The following is a 20980-nucleotide window of genomic DNA, read 5'->3' as shown; positions in this document are numbered from 1 at the left end:
GTGTCTCTGCCTCTCTCTGTCTCTCACGAATAAATAAATAAAATCTTAAAAAAAAAAATACCATTCACATGCTGTTTCCAGGTGACCTGCCTAAAAACAAAATGGCACAGAAGGATTTTCCTAAGCCAGTATTCTAGAAGTGTGTGGTTTGGATCACCTATCCAAGTGGACCAGGGGCACTTGCTAAAAATGCAGTCTTAAGAATTCTACCCCAGACTTGCAGAATCTGAATCTCAAGATTAGGGCCCCAGAAGATACATTTTTAACAGGCATCTCCAGATGATACGCACTGAAAGTCAAGCACTAGTTAGGTTCTCTGTCACTTATATACCTCATCCATCTGAAAAAGGTGCCAGGCATTCTGGCAGCCCAAGGGAGGGAATGTAGTCATTCTAATCTTAGGGACAAAATACAGGCTTTATGCCTCCTTCTCTGCATTCCTTTAGACAGAACATTCTCTACAGCAGTGGGATGAAAAGATTTATAGATCTAAAGATTAGATAATGTGTAAGAGTCTTGAAAAAATTAAAAGTAGTGTGTAAATATAAGGCTGCTATAAATATAGTTAATATAATTTATTAATGTATTTAATAAATTAATGTGTAATTTATTAATGTATTAATATAATCTGCTCCTCAAGCTCCATTCATTTATTCCATGAAACAAATCAAAACTAGAGAGCATGAGGGGCACCTGGGTGGCTCAGTCAGTTGAGCGACCAACTCTTGATCTCAGCTCAGGTGATTTGATCTCAGGGTCATGAGTTCAAGCCTCATGTTGCACTCCATGCTGGGTGTGGAGTCTACTTAAAAACAAACATACAAAACCTAGAGATCATCACCATCTTGTTCCCGTACACTCCCTAGTCCCAACTTCCACACTGCTATTGCCATCCACCACTATTTTTCTCCTCCAAATATCACTCTTTAAGATTTAAAAAAAAAAAAAAGTGAGAGATTTACTCTTTTAAAAATCTATATTTTTGGCATCCCTGGGTGGCGCAGCGGTTTGGCACCTGCCTTTGGCCCAGGGCGCAATCCTGGAGACCCAGGATCGAATCCCACGTCGGGCTCCCAGTGCATGGAGCCTGCTTCTCCCTCTGCCTATGTCTCTGCCTCTCTCTCTCTCTCTCTCTCTGTGTGTGTGTGTGTGTGTGACTATCATAAATAAATAAAAAAAATTTTAAAAATCTATATTTTGGGGCAGCCCTGGTGGCCCAGCGGTTTAGCGCCGCCTTCGGCGTAGGGCGGGATCCTGGAGACCTGGGATCAAGTCCCGTGTCGGGCTCCCTGCATGGAGCCTGCTTCTCCCTCTGCCTGTGTCTCTGCCTTTCTCTCTCTCTATGCCTCTCATGAATAAATAAATAAAATCTTTTTAAAAATCTGTATTTTCTATTATTTTAGGAAATTCAAGGTGGGAAAGAAGAGAGATGTGCTGTCTTGATCCAATCTGGTGATAATCTAATTTTCATCCCAGGAAATATTAGTTTTCTTAAGGATAACTACAACATTATTTTCATCTTTAAATTCTGCACAGCATGACATCCAATCAATATGTAAGACATTCTACCCTTAATTAAGCCCAGTCTGACATTCAAACAATATCTGCTAACTGATATGACACCACATGGCTGTCCACATGGTGAAAAGGACTGATGAAGGGTTAACCAATTGACTCAAGCTGAGAAGATGAGACTATTATTGTCTGAAAGCCATTGTATCTTCCCTATGAGCTTGGTGAGCTTTCCTGGCCTTCCAAGTATCCTGGAAGACATCTCTCACTGATACTGCCTGAGAATGGGGAAGTTTAGTCAGAACCCTTGAAAAGTTCCAACAGTGTCTTTTGCACAGGGGAGGAACTCTTTAGCTGTTAAATAGTCTGCATAGCTGTTACAGAGCATATAGTGTGAGGCTGAATTAATTCAATGTCAGTTTCCAAGGCCTACATCCGCTAGTACAGGGGGCCTAACCTTGGGTCCACAGAGCCCACAGGTATGCATGAATACAAATCAGTATCATGAACTTGGATGGGGAAAATGCAAAAATCACATCTTTGTTCTTACTAACCTCCAACTGAAATTTAGCATTTCCTTTCATTGTGAAAGTAGAATGAAATTGTAGTGTTAGCAGTAGTACCTTTGACTTTGTCACTAATAGAAATTACATTTCATTCCACATTTCACTTAGGCCCCGCACAGCCTAACCTTTCTGGCATCTCTCTGGCTCTTGGAGGCTCCATTTGTCCAAAGCAACCCAACAGAGAAGGAGGTATCTGTGAGCAGTTAACAACTAACACCTGAAACTGGTGGGGAATGGATGCACCAGCTAGCCGAGGCTCTGAACAAGGCAGCTGCTACCCTGCGGAGGTGAGAATGAACATAGTTCTCTGGGACACCATGAGGAGAGCAGGCATGGTTGAGGAGACGATGTACAGTGAAGAGTAGTGGGTAAAATTGGTATAAGTCTCAGGGCTGAGAGAACTAAAGGGGAATTTATAAGCAATACCAATGACCCTATTGGGATGGTGATGTGAATTTATCATGGTATGGCACAACTATGTGTGGTGTCATGGAGAAAGCTAACTCTTGGGTTCATCCAAAAATATTATTTTTGCCAGAGAGAAGTACAACAGAGACTGGTGACAAAATGGAACCCAGAGGGAAGTAAAGACAGAAGAGATCTGATAGATAGGCAGATGAAAAAAGGACCAAAGAGCCCAAAATATTCCAAGACCAGTGCTCATGGGAGTCACTGAGCAGTGAGCTGGAAGGCAAGGAGGGTGCCTCCACCAGCAGTTTTGGAAGTGGAGCAGATGCTGGTGGCAGTGAAGTCCCAGATGGAGCTGTGGGAATGGGTACCAAAGAGACTCAAGAAGACCCCCACAGAAGAGAATTCAGACCCTCAATATTGGCTGGGTCATCTGTATCCCCATGGGAGGCATCCATGATTGTGTCGTGGGGGAAAGGCAAGGATCCAGGTGCCAGGATCACCTCTTGATGAACAGGAGAGACCAGGAGGCCAGAGACATCAGAGAATAAGAAATGTCAGTGACTGGAAAGAGGCACCAAAAAGTGGAGCTGCTTTTTTCTGTTAGTTTTAATATAAGATTTTGCTTGGATATTTATAATTAGTATATTAGTAATGAGTAAATGATTACATTCCTTTTTAAAAAAAAATATTACAGGGCATCTAGGTGGCTCTATTGTTGAGCGTCTGCCTTTGGCTCAGGTCGTGATTCCGGGGTCCTGGGATTGAATCCTGCATCAGGCTCCCTGGAGCCTGCTTCTATCCTCTGCCTATGTCTCTGACTCTCTCTGTGTGTCTCTCATGAATAAATAAATAAAATATTTTAAAAATAGATTATAAATCATAGGGAAGTCTAAAGTTTCTTAGTACCCTAGCCACAGCCCCCAATTTATTTGCCCCATCTCCAGAGGCAGCTAGTCATCTCCCTCAAAACCTTTTTCCTATGCACATACACCACCCACTACACACAGAATATATAGTATTGTTTTTAGTGTAGGGGTGTGCACTTTATTTCTTTAAGATTTTTATTTATTTATTCATTATAGACCTAGAGAGAGAGAGAGGCCGAGACACAGGCAGAGGAGAAGCAGGCTCCATGCAGGGAGCCCGACGTGGGACTCGATCCCGGGTCTCCAGGATCACACCCTGGGCCGAAGGCAAGCTCTAAACCGCTGAGCCACCCAGGGATCCCCGGGGTGTGCACTTTAAAAGAAATTGTTTTATGCTCTATATACTTACTGTCCTATAATTTACTTTTTCACTCAATACTAGAAATCTACGATACCATGTTTTAGAAAAGGAGCAGACTAGTTTCGTTTTGCTGCATAAGTATTCCATCATGAGAATTTACTAAATTTAATGAGCCTTTCTCAAGTTGATGGATATTTAGGTGGTTTCTAGTTTGGACCATTACCTGTAATATTGCTGTGTACATCTGATTTTCTTTGTACACATGATGCACATTACAAAGTGCCCCAAAGCACCTGTATTCATGCATATGTTTCAGTTATGAATATGTTCTGGCACAATGAACAGAAAACTCATTAAACAAATTAGGGTCTAGGATTTTTCTGAAGATAAGAAATTAGTGGGGTTGGCTTAACTGTTTGGTGACTCCCCCTGAGATCCCAGATCTCTACTTTCCACCCTGCCAGCCTTAGTGTGTTGTCTGACATCCTCATCTTTGGTGCCTCATCATCACCATATGGCTGCTGCAGCTCTAGACATCACTTCTGCATTCCGCTGGAAAGGAGGAAAAAGAATAGTCCCAGCCATATCTGTTCCTTCTTTTTTTTTTAAGATTTTATTTATTTAAAAAAAAAAAGATTTTATTTATTTATTCATGAGAGACACGGGGTGGGGGGGGCAGAGACACAGGCAGAGGGAGAAGCAGGCTCCATGCAGGGAGCCTGACTGGAACTCGATCCCGGGTCTCCAGGATCAGGCCCTGGGTTGAAGGCAGCGCTAAACTGCTGAGCCACCAGGGCTGCCCATATCTGTTCCTTCTTACCAGGTATATAAGTTTTCCCAGGAACACTCTCGGCAGATTTCCACTTAGGTATCACAGGCCAAAACTAGGTCTGTGACCACTCCTACTGCAAAGGAGACTAGGAAAGAGAAGAGAGTTTTCCTGATTGGCTTAAACTAATTCACACCTGGCTGCATTTCAGACTCACCTGGGAGCTTCTAAAAAAACACCTGTGTTTTGGGGCACCTGGGTGGCTCACTTGGTAAAGCATCTGCCTTCAGCTGAGGTCATGATCTTGGGGTCCTGAGATCAAGCCACATCAGGCTCCTTGCTCAGTAGGGAGTCTGCTTCTCCCTCTCCTCTGCCCCTCCTCCTAACCCATGCTCTCTTTCTCTCTCTGCTATCTCTCTTTCTCAAATAGATAAAATCTTTTTTAAAAAAGAAAAACACCTGTGTTTGGACCCCACTGCCAGAGCTTTGATGTAACAGTCTAGGATGGGGCCCAGATACTTATGTTCTTCAAAAGCTCCCTGGATGATTCTAAAAGTTGACCAGAGTTGAGAACCAGTGGCTTACATTAATCATGACCCTTCACCTGGGCCTGAACAGGTGTCTCTGTTAGGATTAGATTCAGGTGCAGGGAACAATGCACAACATAACCACAGCCCAAATAAGGAATGGGTTTATTTCTGGCTCACATAAAATTTCTGTGATAGTTGGTTCAGGGCAGGGTCAGCCCCCTGTAGTGTCAGAGGCTCAGATGCCTTATGTGGTTGCCCTTCCTTGTAAGGCCTCCATTCCCAAGTTCACTCAAGATCTAAGACTGTTATTTCAGCTTTAGCCATCATGTCTGTATTCCAACCAGCAAGAAAGAGAAGAGCAGAGGCCCCCAGCCCATTTATGACACTTACTGAAATGTCACAGAGCATTTCTGCTTATATCCTGTGTGATACAGAAACATGTCGGCCTTTGTCTTCGAAGCTCTGGCTTTTGTTTCAGAAGGCCTCCTCTAAAGATAATAAGGATATTCTCCAATTTTTTTTTATCTGAAAGTTTATTGTTCTGGTTTACTGAAACTTAAAATATTCCATCAAGAAAATCCAGGTAGGGATCCCTGGGTGGCGCAGCGGTTTGGCGCCTGCCTTTGGCCCAGGGCGCGATCCTGGAGACCCGGGATCGAATCCCACGTCGGGCTCCCGGTGCATGGAGCCTGCTTCTCCTTCTGCCTATGTCTCTGCCTCTCTCTCTCTCTCTCTGTGTGACTATCATAAATAAAGAAAAAAAGAAAAAAAAAAAAAAGAAAATCCAGGTAGCAGAAATATCTCAGGGCCCCCGACTAGCTCAGTCAGTAGAGCATGTGACTCTTGATCTCAGGGTTGTGAGTTCAAGCCCCACACCGGGTGTAGAGATTACTTAAGACTAAAATCTTAAAAAAATAAATATTTAACACTGCCCCTTCCTTCAAGAGGTCTCAAATAAGTTTTTTTTTAATTTTTATTTTTTATTTATGATAGGCACACAGTGAGAGAGAGAGGCAGAGACATAGGCAGAGGGAGAAGCAGGCTCCATGCACCGGGAGCTCGATGTGGGATTCGATCCTGGGTCTCCAGGATCGCGCCCTGGGCCAAAGGCAGGCGCCAAACCGCTGCGCCACCCAGGGATCCCTCAGATAAGTTTTAAAAGGCCACAGAATGTATATGCACACACTATGCCACTTAAATCACTTCTGCCTTCTACACTTGAAGAATTCAAGTATAAACATCAACCCTGTAATGCTGCGAAAACATTATAGCTTTCCCCCATGACTGGGTAGGTATTTAGGGTTAAGTGTGAATATTACTGTGAGGTTCCAAGTCGCTTGATGAATCAACCCCATTTCAATTTTAGACCAAAGCAGCACATTATACATGTACCTGAAGGGACTATATAGTCTTCAGTGTGTGTGTAGAGGACAGGTATGTGCCAGCATAAGGCTGCCTGAATCACGTTGATTATAAATGTTAGAAGTCTGCTAGTGTCAGGAATACAGAAATATATACAATCTTTTTTTTTAAGATCTTATTTATTCATGAGAGACACACACAGAGAGACAGAGACACAGGCAGAGGGAGAAGCAAGTTCACTGCAGGGAGCCCAAAACAGGACTCGATCCCAGGACCCCAGGATCTTGCTCTGAGCCAAAGGCAGATGCTTAACCACTGAGCCACCCAGGTGTCCCAGAAACATACACAGTCTTCATGTTCACAGTCTTCATGGGGATTTCGTCATAATTTCATCTGAGAGTCTCATTCAGCTTTAGTTTCTCCAAAGGCCAAATACCTTGGCTGCTTCATACAGAAGACCTTGGTGGGCGAGTCCACTCTGCTCCAGGGGGGTTTCCAGTAGGAGAGTGCCCACTGTTCCAGGCCGGTTTGGGAGCTGTAGGTTGATGTACTGGCAGAGAACAGTGCCTGGGCTGTCCACACATTGCAGGAAGACCCTGCTGCCACCCTGTTTTTCCAGTGAGACTCAATAAGTTGGTTTGATTTCACATTTCTGTTTCACCGCAGAAGACAGCAAAAAAAAAAAAAAAAAACTAGTAATAACACTTCATCTTTAAAAGGTGCAATCTACTACTATTGCCTTTTGGGTTTTCTGGAAGCCATCCTCCACCTGTTTGCTGCCATTTATACAGATGTTAAGGTTGACATATGCACAAGCAGGGCCAAAAAGAGATGATCCTCTATTGAGTAATTTCCAGATCAGACCCCTTTAACTTGTTTGTTTGCTTGCTTAAGATTTTGTTTGTTTGTTTGTTTGTTTGTTTGTGAGAAAAAGAAAAAATGCAAGCCGGGGGAGGAGCAGAGGGAGAGGGGCGAGCAGACTCCGCCCTTAGCCTGGAGCCCAAAGAGGTGCTTGATCCCACGACCCTGAGATCATGACCTGAGCCAAAATCAAGAGTGGGATGCTCACTGACTGAGCCACTCAGGCACTCCAACTGTTTTTTCTTGAATAAGGACTTTATCTGATGTTGGAACTAGATATGGATTCAAGGGAGACTTTATGGTATGAACTCCATGCGGCTTTCAATAACATTGATACTTCTCTTCAGACTTTGCTTCCTAATAAACTATTATTTCATCTGTTACAGCCAGACTGCACTTTTCATGAAGTTTCTGGATATGAGCTACTCCTTTATCCATCTAAGAGAACCAAAGCCTGAGCATCTGAGTGTCCTTCAAACTGCATCATTCCTCCTTTGCCTGGTCAAAGATGTACATGAGATGAATGTCCTCTTCATGCAGTTCATGCCTTCTGCAACAGTGGTCCCCCTTCTCTTGGAAGCACTCCAGCTCCTTATCCCTCAGCTACTTGATGGACCCATCAAGGTTCCCTTCAGGGACGCCTCAGTGGCTCAGCAGTTGGGTGCCTACCTTCAGCCCAGGGCATGATCCTTGAGTCTCGGGATCGGGTCCCACATCGGGCTTCCTGCATGGGGCCTGCTTCTCCCTCTGCCTCTCTCTCTCTCTCTCTCTCTGTCTCATGAATAAATAAATATATATATATTTTTAAAAAGGTTCCCTTCAGAGGCTTCCCCAGGACCATGGGATCAGGATCTGCCCTTAGGTGAAAGTCGTATGCGTATTTCGTCTGCAGATAATGACTTTTCAAACATTCAGTGATACACTTCTCCAAACCACATTTCTTTCAAAGGATATTTTATCAGAATGGTTTTGGGGTCTCAAATGACTCATCCACATTCAATCACAGACCATATCCAAGACACTGCACCCTCCATTTTCTTGTCAATCAGCTCCTCTCAAACATTGGGCAGTATGAGATAGTGGATGCTGAGTGTGTCCATGTCCTGGACAGAAGTAGGGTCAATCAGCATTTTTAGATTCTGGTACATCAATTCAGTAAGAAAAAGTATATAGGGGGCCATAAGTCTGCATGGGGAACAGGACACTACACAAGGTCTCCAGGGCCATAACACAGTCCTCCACCCCTTTTGCATCCTTTAGTCTTCTGTGGTTCATCCTGACATACCAGTTGGTCAAGACATCCATGAACTTGATCAGGCAAAGCACTACAGTATAGAGCCTATAAGCTGCCATTTCATCTCAAAGAACCCGACAAGCGACTATACAAAGCACAGGACCCACAGGTCTGTGATGTTGGCACTTTCTTTAACCATATTCTTGTTGTGAAAAAATTCCATTTCTTTGGGTGGCTCAGTGGTTGAGCATCTGCCTTTGGCTCAGGTCATGCTCCTGGGGTCCTGGGATCAAGCACCTGTGGGGAGCCTATTTCTCCCTCTGTGTATGTCTCTGCCTCACTCTCTGTGTTTCTCATGCATAAATAAATAAAATCTTTTTTTTGTTTGTTTTAAAGATTTTATTTATTTATTCATAGAGGCACACAGAGAGAGAGAGAGGCAGAGGGAGAAGCAGGGTCCATGTAGGGAGCCTGATATGGGACTCCATCCAGGGTCCCCAGGATCACACCCTGGGCTGCAGGCGGCGCTAAACCGCTGCGCCACCAGGGCAGCCCAATAAATAAAATCTTAAAAGAAGTCCATTTCTTCCTTCTTCTGCAGCTTTAGGACATTCTGGATGAAGAAGCAATAGGCATTGTGCCTATTGGAGCAGCACATCCTTCAAGACATCACAGGCACCCTCCTCCTTAAAGCAGAGGTTTTTTTCTGCTCTCACCACAGGGGTGTTAATCAGATGTAATCTGAAGGCATCAGCACCATATTCATGGGTGATTGGAAGTGGATCCAGATAATTCTTATTTCGTTTGCTCATTTTTTGGCTATCACTTGCCAGGATAAGCCTGTTCACAATCATATTCTTAAAAGGCAGCTGTCCAAAGAGACCAGTGGCCAGCACCACCAGAGTATAAAACCATCCTCTAGTTCGGTCAATGCCTTCAGCAATGAAGTCTGCAGGAAATGCATCCTCAAACTTCCTCTTGTTTTAAAATGCATAATGAACTTGAGCATAGGGCATGCCACCACTCTTGAAGCAACAGTCAAACACTTCAGAGATGCAGCACAACACTTTTCACAGCAGGAAGGGATGGTCAGATGGTCAATGCTCTCTATCTGGAGATCAGAGATCTTTGCTCCCAACAGTTTTTCAAGTTCTGCCATTGACCCAAGGCATACTGCCCCCTTGAAGTCATCACTGACCCACTGTGGGATAGGAATGCCCCAGTATGTTTCTGGAAATCACCCAGTCACATACATCCTTTTGCCAATTTCCTAAACACTTTTCTCATACAAACCCTGGGACCCAGTAACGCTGGCTATTGTTCCTCAGCAGCCACTCTACCATGTGCTCCACCCACAAGAACCAGCTAGGCACTGCTTTGTAAATGAGGGGAGTGTCTGGCTTCCAGCAGAAAGGGTAGCTGTGAGGAAGGGCGCTGGCAACAAGTTGGCCTTCTTCTTTCAAGGTCCTGATGATGTTTTTGTCAGCATCCTTCACATACTGTCCTGTGAAATCTGTCACTTCTGCTGTGTAACAACCTGAAGCATCCACTGGATGATATTGAAGTCCATACAGACCTGATAGTCATCAGCACCAAAAAGTGAGGAGCCTGTACCACTCCATGGCCCTCCTCCTCCTGCATGCGACCATCAGCAAGCACAGTAAAAGCACCGTTCTCCTTACACTGCACAAAATAGTCAAACAGGGGCCTCTGCTTCTTGCCCTTTGATATAGATACCAGGAAATCTTTCAAGGATCTCATAGTCACTCTCCAGCTTATGGAGGGCTCATAATCTGGCTTCCATTAAAATGAGTAATTTTCCTCTGAAAATACCTTTAATCTTCGTATACTGCATATCTGGATTAATGCACAGGACAAAGTTACTAGGTAACATCCAGGGAATGGTTGTCTAAGCAACCAAAGATATATTCTAATCTTCCTCCAAAGGAAAAGTTACAAATATTAAAGGATCTTGTATTTCCTTGTATTTCTGGTGAGATTCAAATCTGGAAAGTAGAGTGTTGCGTGCAGTAGAGAAAGGCACAGCTTTCACACTTCTATCCACAAGACCTTTATTGTAGAGTTGTTTGAAGACCCACTAAACAGATACCATGAATTGTGGATACAGAGTGTTACGGTCATTGCAAAGGTAAGTCCATCAGCTGAGTCTTGTTACAGTGGACTTCCACTCAGTAGAATATCTCATCACAAATTGCTTGGCACTGATTTTCATGCTCTATAATCCCCATTTTGGCTACATCCTCTGGTCCTCTGATTCCCAGTGTCTTATCAACTTCATGTTCCACATGTAAGCCAAGACAACTCCATCCACACCTTCTGTCAACATGAAACCCACTCTGATGAGCATACCTGGTAACTATATCTTTAATTGTCCTTGCAAGGGATGCCTGAGTGGCTCAGTGGTTGAGCATCTGCTTTTAGCTCACGTCGTGATCGCGGGGTCCTGGGATCAAGTCCTGCATCAGGCTCCCTGCAGAGAGCCTGCTTCTCCCTCTGCCTATGTCTCTGTCTCTCTGTGTCTCAAATAAATAAATAAATAAATAAATAAATAAATAAATAAATAAATAAAATCTTTAAAAAATTGTCCCTGCAAGTATATGTCCATAGTGAGGCAGTCCATTTGCAAAAGGAGGCCTATAATAAAATGTAAATTTTGGCCTTTGTTTTGATTGCTTTAAGCATTTTTGAAAACAATTAAATTTGGACCAGAATTGAAAGATTTTCTCTTCTTCAGCAGGAAAATTCATGTTTTCTGCTTGCTGAACCATTTTGTTGCTGAAGGGTCCCCACACCAGATCACCACAGAAAGAGTCGTGTCCATGCCGCTGCCAGGTGTCTCGAGGTGATATATTCTCCAGTATTTCTGCTAATGCTGTTATGGTTTTGTGGGTTATATGGTCTAGGTCATTAATTTATCTGTAATGTAGTTTTGTAAAAGATGAAAGATAAATATCTAACTTTATTTTTTCAAAAAATGTTAGCTAATTGCCACAGTGTCATTTACGTTCTTTTCTGCCAGATAAGAAATTCTACTTCTTTCAAATGCTAAATTTGCACTTACATATTAGACTAAACCATGTGAAATTGGTTTTTTTTTTTTTCTTTTTGTTTTTTGTTTTTTTTTTTTATGATAGTCACACAGAGAGAGAGAGAGGCAGAGACATAGGCAGAGGGAGAAGCAGGCTCCATGCACCGGGGAGCCCGACGTGGGATTCGATCCCGGGTCTCCAGGATCGCGCCCTGGGCCAAAGGCAGGCACTAAACCGCTGTGCCACCCAGGGATCCCTCATGTGAAATTGTTGATCTCTATCACCCCCTTCAGCTTTAGTTTCTCAACTATCCCAATCACTACTAAATGTCATATTATGTATTTGTTCATTCGTTTGTCTGTCTCTTGCTTAAATGTAAGTTCAATGAAGGCTAGAATGTTGTTATTTTTGTCGACTTTTGCCCCATAGGGATCTGCTAATTGAAATAATGAAATTTATCCTTGAGTCTGTTAATACATATTGATGAGCTTTTTAATGCTGGGGTATCTTTGTATGCTAGAAAAGCAGGCTTGATCATGATATATTATTTTTTAAGGATACCACTCTATTTGCTCTGCTAACCTCTATTTAAGTCTTTTGCATCTGTGATCCTAAAAGAGCTTGGATTTCTCTTTTTCTTGCTTTGCTTCCATCATCCAGGCTGAGCATTGGGACTGAGAAGCAGGGCTTTTAAAAAAGAGACAGATGGGGTGCCTGAGTAGCTCAGTCAGGTAAGCATCCGACTCTTGATTTTGGATTGGGTCATGATCTCAGGGTGGTGGGATCAAGCCTAAGTCAGGCTGCATGCTCTACAGGGAGTCTGCATGGGGTTCTCTCTGTCCCTCTCCTCATGCGCCTCCTCCCTGCACATGCGTGTGCATGCTCACTCTTGCTCTCTCTCAAATAAGTAAATAAATCTTTTTTAAAAAATAAAAAAGAGGGACACCTGGGTGGCTTGATCAGTTAAGTATCTGCCTTTGTTTTTTGTTTTTTTTTTTAAGATTTTATTTATTTATCCATGAGAGACACAGAGAGAGAGAGGCAGAGACACAGGCAGAGGGAGAAGCAGGCTCCATGCAGGGAGCCCGACATGGGACTCGGTCCAGGGTCTCTGGGATCACGCCCTGGACTCAAGGTGGCGCTAAACTGCTGAGTCACCGAGGCTGCTCAAGCATCTGCCTTTGGTTCAAATTGTGATCCTGGGGTCCTGGGATCAAGCCCCATGTCCGGCTCCCTGTTCAGAGGGAAATCTGCTTCTCCCTCTACCCTTTCCCCTTCCTTGTGTTCTCTCTCTCTTTTTCTGTCTCTCAAATAAATAATTTTTTTTTTTTAATAAATTTAAGGGACCCCCGGGTGGCTCAGCGGTTGAGCATCTGCCTTTGGCTCAGGGCATGATCCTGGAGTCCTGAAATCGAGTCGCATATCGGGCTCCCTGCATGACGCCTGTTTGTCCCTCTGCCTATGTCTGTGCCTCTCTGTGTGTGTCTCTCATGAATAAATAAATAAATAAAATATTTTTAAAAATAATAATAAATTTTTAAGAAGAGACAGGCATGGCCTGGAAGTGGACACAGGGGTTGGAGCTATCGGGAGAGCTTGGAGTGTCCCTGCACATTCTTTCAGGACCAAGAATGCAAGGTCCTAACTGCTCTTCCTGCCATTTCTCAGGCTTGTGTTTGCAGAGCAACTTTGAGGAATGTAGAAATATCTCCCTCCAGGACAAAGAGCAAACTTGCTTCTTTCCTTCTATAAAAGAAGTGCATTCTCCAAGCTCAATGTTCTCAGATGTAACACAAACCTGTTGCATGCACAGCATCCACTGAGGCCCCCCACATTGTCCCTGTGGGACTTGGGGGGAAAGGGAGGCAATGTAAACATTATGCTTATGCTGCTTGCTGTGCCATGAGTGATAAAGTCCTTAGTCTCTGGCCAGGAGTCTCATCTTGGCCAGCATCCATGAAACAGCAGGAGGCCAATTAATCACTTATCAGCAGGATAAATTCAAATGCCAGACCCTGATGGTTTTGGCATAAGGATGGGATGCTAACAGAGACATGGCTTTCTGGAAGAGGAAAGACCCTGTGGACCAGGTGAGGGGTTATAAAGAGACTCCCTGCCATATGTTAGTGAATCCTCTCCTCCAAATGGTGGGCAGCAGGGTGAGGGCAGTTCAGTAAGGGTTTCACAGTGGCCTACCTGTTAATGAGATGAAGCAGTGAGACATAGGATTGAAACAAGACCCTAGAACGGCGCTTTGGTTCCCACTTACTCTCCTCCATGCAGGAGGTGGAAGGGATGTTATGACAGTGGAGCAATAATATTGATGTGTCTGCTGAATCAAAGGACTCCAAAAGCTGAAATAAATGGTATCAGCCAGTATGTTTGAAATAGAACTTTAGATGAACCCAAAGCATTACAGACGTATTTGGGTGAGCCCCAAAGGTGGCCATTCAAACCCAAAGTGACAAAAAACTTGGCTTACTGGCACAGGGCTGCTCTGTCCCTCTGTGCACCCCAAGCCCTATCTTCTGATTCCTGTCTCCCCTCAGCTGCTTTAATGAAAAAATGGAGTGTGCTGGGAACTTCATGGAGGTGACAGCCTCAGACATTTGTAGCTCTATATGACCCAAGCGCTCATGTCACCTCCTTACCACGTCCTGTGGATCAATGCAGCAGGGGTGGTTGAAGGCACCAAAGAATGCAGTGTGGAACAGGGGCAAAATGACCCTGGGCTGAGATGCTCCCTGGACTGACACTAGAGGTACACGAGGGTCGAGGCAGTGGTATGTCAACTCTAAAACCAGAAGCCAAGAGAAAATAAAAGCCTACCAGCTGCCCTCGGTACTGCCCCATGGGCTAGCCTCCCCCAGCCTTCAGCACTCTCTGCTCTCCTTCTCTCCCCAGCAACCCCCTCCAGCACCCACCCCCAGCATCCCCCAATCTTCCCAACTCCCCAACCCCCACCCCAATCCCACCCTCCACCTTGGAATAGCATGATCGCCTATCTCCTGCAGCTGTTGCCACAGCTCCCGATTGGCACACACTAAACTCCTTGGTCTGTTTTCCCATAAGGTAAAAAAAACAAAAAAAGTCACCCAATTTCAACTGCTGGGATCTGAGCAACGTTTGCAGTAGGGAAATTAAAGCAGTCCTATATCTAGGCCCTTTGGGCTGATGGAATGTTCTGCATTAGGGCTGCCACCGCTGAAAATATAATTGCTATTGGTACTTGTTCCGGCTTGTGCTGGGAGTGCCCCGAAGTGTCAGCGCATTTGCCCATTCGGAGCCTGCTGCAGATCCACAAGTGATTCCTGAGCTCTCAGAATGGCCTGGAACAAACAATAGGTTTCCAAGAGGACAAAGGTGGACGGGAGAAAGAGCCTCTAGGGCTGCAATAATGCAGAGGCCATTTTCCAGCACGACAGCGCCACCAGCCGGACACAGTCATGAAGTACATCGCTTTAAAAACAGCAATGAGCCCACTACCTCGTTAGTGACCCATACAGGTCCTGTTACTTTCAACCTGACGTCCCCCATTCTGAGATAAGTCAACTTGGATTTGGTGGCTATCAAAAGAAGAGCAAAAAGGCCTTAACAGTCCAATGGAAATGCTTTATTCAAGAGCACAGCTGGCCTATCCCTAACACAATCTGAATTGTACGTGAGAGGGTGGTGGCGATCCCTTTGGGGAGAACTCCCTTCCTCACTCCATCACCTGAAGCAAGACTGCTGGCTCTATGGGGCCCTCAACTCACAGAGGGCCTCCCAAGTGCCTGCCTGGCTCGCTGGTGGTTTGGCTATGCTGACTGCTGATCATGTCCACACTCAACCTCAGCACCTGCAAGGCAGAGTCAAGGCATCTGTGTTGATTCTACTCAACGTGCAGAACTCAAGGCAGTGCCGAGAGCCCTGGCCGATACTTCCCCCTGATGAAACGTGGTACATTTTTACTGCCTTTTATGTTGTTGTCAATGGCCTAGCTATCCTGTCGGCAAGACTGGCAGATCAAAGACATTTGTCTTGGGAGCTGCAAACTGTGGAAACAAATCTATCTGCCAGTCAGACACCCTGGCTCATTCATGGGGATGCCCATGGTAAGGACCCTTCTCTGGTTTGACCTACTGGAATGAGGCTGCCGACCCAGCCCGCACTGGCCATACAACTGCCACCACTGCCTAGGTCCATTGTTACATCAGACGCGGCAACACATCCACCATCCCACATACAGGGTGCAAAGTAAAGAACTGTATGCTTCTGATGCAAAAGGCACCAAACTTGTGATGCCTCCCAAAAATTAGACTGTTTGCCTCTCTAACTTTTTAGAGAGGCCACATTGCTCCGGCCATTGCTCTTCCTGTTCCTAGATGATTGAACACCTCAGACCCTTGAGCCCCTCTCTGGACTATCATTGGTGTCTCACTGCCGTGGGTACATTTTCAGATTAGAGTGTCCCTATTCCAGTCTGATCAGGAGACTGGCCACACCACTGTGGCCCTTGTAACTAAGCCATGTCAAGTTTTGGCTTTTCGCACCATCTATAGTCTGACAATGGTGTACCCTTTGTTGTAAAAATCACCCAACCATGAGCGAATAGTCATGGCCCTCGATGGCCATGCCATGCTCCCTACCATCTGCAGGCATTCCATATTATCAGGCACTGGAATGGCTGCCTCAAAAATTAACTCAAAAGCTTCTGATTACCTTCCTCATCTGCTTTTGGCCCACACACCTCAGGGGGACAGTGTGGCCACTGAACACAGTTGTCTCCAGACAAGAATCATCTCTCAGCCATTTCTTAGGTAACGATTGGGACAAAGGGATGGCTTATATAGGCCTTTCTGAAAATTTAGGATTCTAACTATTCCTAGGCATAGAGCTTCCGTTTCTCCCTCAAAGTATCAGCCAAGCTGGTCCAGCCTCTTGTTGTCGGCATGGCAGAGGGGGTCTAGGGGATTCAAACTTCACTCTGGTTTAGTGGATTCTCCTGATAGATTTACATGATCCTAGGTCATAAGGGTAATGACCACTTGGTTGAGTACACTGCTTCCCAAGTCCCCCTGTGCTGGTCCACAGAGGCCAAGGTGGGAGATATAATGGGTCTCTGGACATTTTGTCCCATTCACACCTGGCCCCTCCAGATAAAAGGTCAGGGCATGTGTGGGGAAAGACTAGAGAGAAGGTGAAGTGATAGCTACTGGAATGGACACATAGCTTCCACAGTGGGGGAGGCCCAATGGCACCTCAGATGCCAGGAGGTGCAGGGAGGGAGGGATGATTGGCATTCTCTTTGTCCCCTAGTCTGCATTGCAGCCTAGCAAAACCATCACCTAGTTTATATGGGTTAAGCTTCAGCTGGCAACCTGACCCCATCTGGGTTTGTCATCCTGTCCACATGCTACAGAAATAGGAAACTCGCATAGGTAAGGCTGGTCCTAGACTATTTGGTTATGCCCTTTGCCACCAAAGGCACCTCCAGAATATGAAACCTCCCCTCCCCTGACCTTGTACAGACAGACCATCCAGCACAACCTTGTTGCAATCTGACTGATACAAATAAATGCATATACTTTTCCTGTCACCCAAGTGGTCTTGGTTCATGTATTGCAACCAGGGCTGCACCTATTTGGTGACATTGCCCACGTGGTTTAACCAAATCTGTGTAATGGTGATACAAATCAGAATTCACCAGAAATCTTTTTTTTCCCCTAATATTTTATGTATTTGAAAGAGAGAGAGAGAGCATGAGCAGGGGGAGGAGCAGAGAGACAGGGAGAGGCAGACTCCCTGCTTAGCAGGGAGCCTGATGTGGGGCTTGATACCAATACCAGGACTCTGGGATCATGACCCGAGCCAAAGGCAGAAGCATAACAGACTGAGCCACCCAGTCACCCCCTAGAATTCACCACAAATCTTGAACTGGAGTGACATATGACTCATCAAAGCATATGTTTATATGTGGGCCATGGAATGTCTCTCCATTAGGGATAGAGATTAATTTTGGCGCATATAGTGCCTCCTATAATTATTGGCAGTGACATGAAAAATCAGCCGATTAGTCTAAAACTCACGTGTGAGAATTGTAATGGATAATAACCTGGGTTTAGACGATACCCTGACTGTCTGAAATTAGACCTCCTGATCCCCTTGGACTCATTCACTGGTGACTGAATCTGGGACCCTAGGTGGCAAGGTTGAAGCGAATACTTTAGGTTGGCCTCATCTTGATGCTTGCAGTTCTATAGATAGTAGATTTAATTAAATTCTGCATGAGACAGATTGAGCACAATTGATCCCAGTCTCTGTTGATCAGATTAATCAGAGTGGCGGATGGAGTGGCATATTCATACGAATATTCAAGGCAGCCAAGAATGTGCAGGGCCCATTGTTGGGAAAGGCAAACCACCTCAGCCCTGTGCATCCCTGTACATCTTACTGGGCATGCCAAGAATATAAGGCCCTGACCTCTCTGCCCAGGCTATTTCTCAGGGTTGTGTGTGTAGCAAGCAACCTTGAGGATTGAAGCACTAGCTTCAGGACAAAGAGCTTGCTTATTGCCTTCTACAAAAGAGGTGGCTTCTCCATTCTCATGTTGATGCAACACAGACCCACTGCATTCACAGCACCCAGAGGGTTCCTCCCTGTGCCCTTGTAGGACTCAAAGGGAAGGGAACTGATGCAAACTGCTTTCACTACTAGCCATACTAGAATCAAGTTCTTAGTCTCTGATCCAGGAATCATATGTCTTCTGCCACCATCTGTTAACAGGTTAACATTAACATCTAGTGACAGGTTAATTTATTAGCTTGAAAGTAGAGCAAAGTCGAGACACCTGTGTGGCTCAGTGGTTCAGCATCTGCCTTTGGCTCAGGTCATGATCCCAAGGTCCTGGGATCAAGTCTTGCATCAGGCTCCCCACAGGGAGCCTGCTTCTCCCTCTGCCTATGTCTCTGCCTCTCTCTCTCTCTCTCTCATGAATAAACAAATAAAATCTTTTTTTTTAATTAAAAAACAAAAGAAAGTGGGGCAAAATCAAATTCCAAATATTTACATGTAGAGTGGTGAAAAAGAATAAATGATCACTGCTAGAAAGGGCCTTAGGAGAAGGGCTGTCCCTCGGTGTTCGAACTATCTGCTCAGGCTGCCAGGACAAAATACCATAGACTAAGGGCTTATGTAACAGACAGTTATTATCTTATGTGCTGGAGGCTGGGAAGTCCAAGATCAAGGGGCTTGCTGATTCATTTCCTGGTGAGGACTCTCTCCCTGGCTTGCAACTGGCCACCTTCTCACTGCGTCCCCACATGGTAGGGAGAGAGCTCTCCCTTTTCCCACAAGGGCACCAACCCTGGGGGATTAGTGCCTCATCCTCATGATGTCATTTAACCTTTACTACCTCCTCACAGGCCCTATCTCCAAATACAGTCACACTGAGGATTAGGGCTTCAGCATAGGAATTTCAGAGGAACATAAATATTCAGTCTATAATCAGTGTCATTAGGTGTCAATTAAGACTAGAGGTGAGAGAAGCCTTTATTTTTTTTTATAAATTTTTATTTATTTATGATAGTCACAGAGAGAGAGAGAGAGGCAGAGACACAGGCAGAGGGATAAGCAGGCTCCATGCACCGGGAGCCCGACGTGGGATTCGATCCCGGGTCTCCAGGATCGTGCCCTGGGCCAAAGGCAGGCGCCAAACCGCTGCGCCACCCAGGGATCCCGAGAGAAGCCTTTAAAGAAATGTTGAGGGATGCCTGGGTGGCTCAGTTGGTTCAGGTCATAATCCCAGGGTCCTGGGATTGAGCCCTGCATCAGGCTGCTTGCTCTGTAGGAAGCTTGTTTCTCCCTCTCCCTCTTCCCCACCCCACCCCACTTGTGCTGTCTCTCTATCACACACACACCCTTTCTCTCAAATAAATAAAATCTTAAAAAAAAAAAGAAAAGAAAAGAAATGTTGAGAATATGAGGAAGTTGACTAATTATGGAGAAGGGATTCTGAGGGGTACGGCCGATGTTTTGGGAGGTGAAGAAGTGGTAGAGGAGGAATCAGGGCCAAGGAGAAGCATAGCATCATGGGACTAAGTATATGGCCAGGAGGGCCAAGCTGTGGAATCCACAGTTTCATAGTTGAGTGACAAAAGCAGGCATGAGAAGCTTCAAAATAAACAAGAGCTTTTATTGAGTTAAAGTTATTAAGAGTCAGCACTAGGACGACTACATAGAAATGGGAAAACTTTTCCCCATGAAAACATGGATACAATCTCACAGATCTAGGGGTACCTGTGTGTCTCAGTGGTTAAGCATCTGCTTTCAGCTCAGGTTGTGATCCTGGGGTCCTGGGATGGAGTCCCACATCAGGCTCCCCACAGGGAGCCTGCTTCTCCCTCTGCCTGCGTCTCTGCCTCTCTGTGTTGCTCATGAATAATAAATAAATAAATAAATTTAAAAAATCTCACAGATCTAACAGGGAGTAAAAACCAGATATAAAAAACTACATAGCACATGATAGCATTTAGATAAACTCCCAAGTTGTAGAAAATTCATTTACAGTGCTAGAAGTCAGGAGAGGGGCATGCCCTGACAGGGAGGAGGTATCAGAGAGGCTGCTATGGTGTGGCAAAGGGCTTGTATCTTAATCCAGGCAGAGGTTATATGGGTATATATGTGCCAAAAATTTATTGAGGTATACATGTAAAATAACTGAATTATATTGTAATTTTTTAAAAAATCAACGCTTTTTGAAAAACTAAGAAAAAGAAAAAGTTGAAAAAAAAAAAAAAAAAAGAAAAAAGAAAAAGTTGAGCATTGGGCCAAACTAATTCTCCACATACATTTCACCCAACCTGAAGTGATCTCGCCAGTAAAAAGAATGGCTCACATACAGCCTGACCCAGAATATGGGGCCCCTTGGTCCATCACTCTTGTTCAAGTAGGGGGAGACTTCTCTAGCTGGACCCACACCAGGTGTGCTGGGTTCAGCTTTTAGGGGCTCTGGAGAACCTACTGTGCACATCTCTTCCCAACACATTCAGTTGTATAGCATTACTGGTTTGAAATTGCTCAGGAAAATCAGCAAATACTACAAATCAGGTTTCTTTTCTGAGAGGCAGTTGTTAAATACTCAACCATCACACCAATGGACCCTCGGCACCTCAGGCTTACCCGGAAGTCAATGAAGCTGAGGACAATTAGGCAAGAATATTTAATCATATTAACTATAATAACCAGGCAATAATATTGCCTACTTAAGTCTCCAAATCCCAAGTCTTTTTCACCATGTGTGCATTCCAAGGGCCTGGCTCTACCGGGCCAAATGGCCACTAATGGTTAAAAGGGAGAGGCTGTGATGCTTTCGACCCCAGTAGTGGGTCTGGTAGATAGGGCAGAGCAGGGCTGGGTGACAGGTGGTAGGTGTGTGAAGCTCATCTATTTGGGGCACCTTGTAGACCCCCACATACTAA

The 20980-nt window shown here is 44.9% G+C and overlaps 1 pseudogene; it reads right to left on the bottom strand.

Annotated features, from left to right (window-relative positions):
- Positions 1 to 6685: 6685 nt before the first annotated feature.
- On the bottom strand, positions 6686 to 10233 carry LOC140618868 (isoleucine--tRNA ligase, cytoplasmic-like; annotated as a pseudogene).
- Between the last annotated feature and the right edge of the window lie 10747 nt (positions 10234 to 20980).

This window comes from Canis lupus, chromosome 26 (assembly GCF_048164855.1).
Source record: "Canis lupus baileyi chromosome 26, mCanLup2.hap1, whole genome shotgun sequence".
In the NCBI taxonomy this organism is placed as follows: domain Eukaryota; kingdom Metazoa; phylum Chordata; class Mammalia; order Carnivora; family Canidae; genus Canis; species Canis lupus.
Note: the sequence above shows the minus strand (reverse complement) of the source record. Positions and strands in the feature narration are given on the sequence as shown.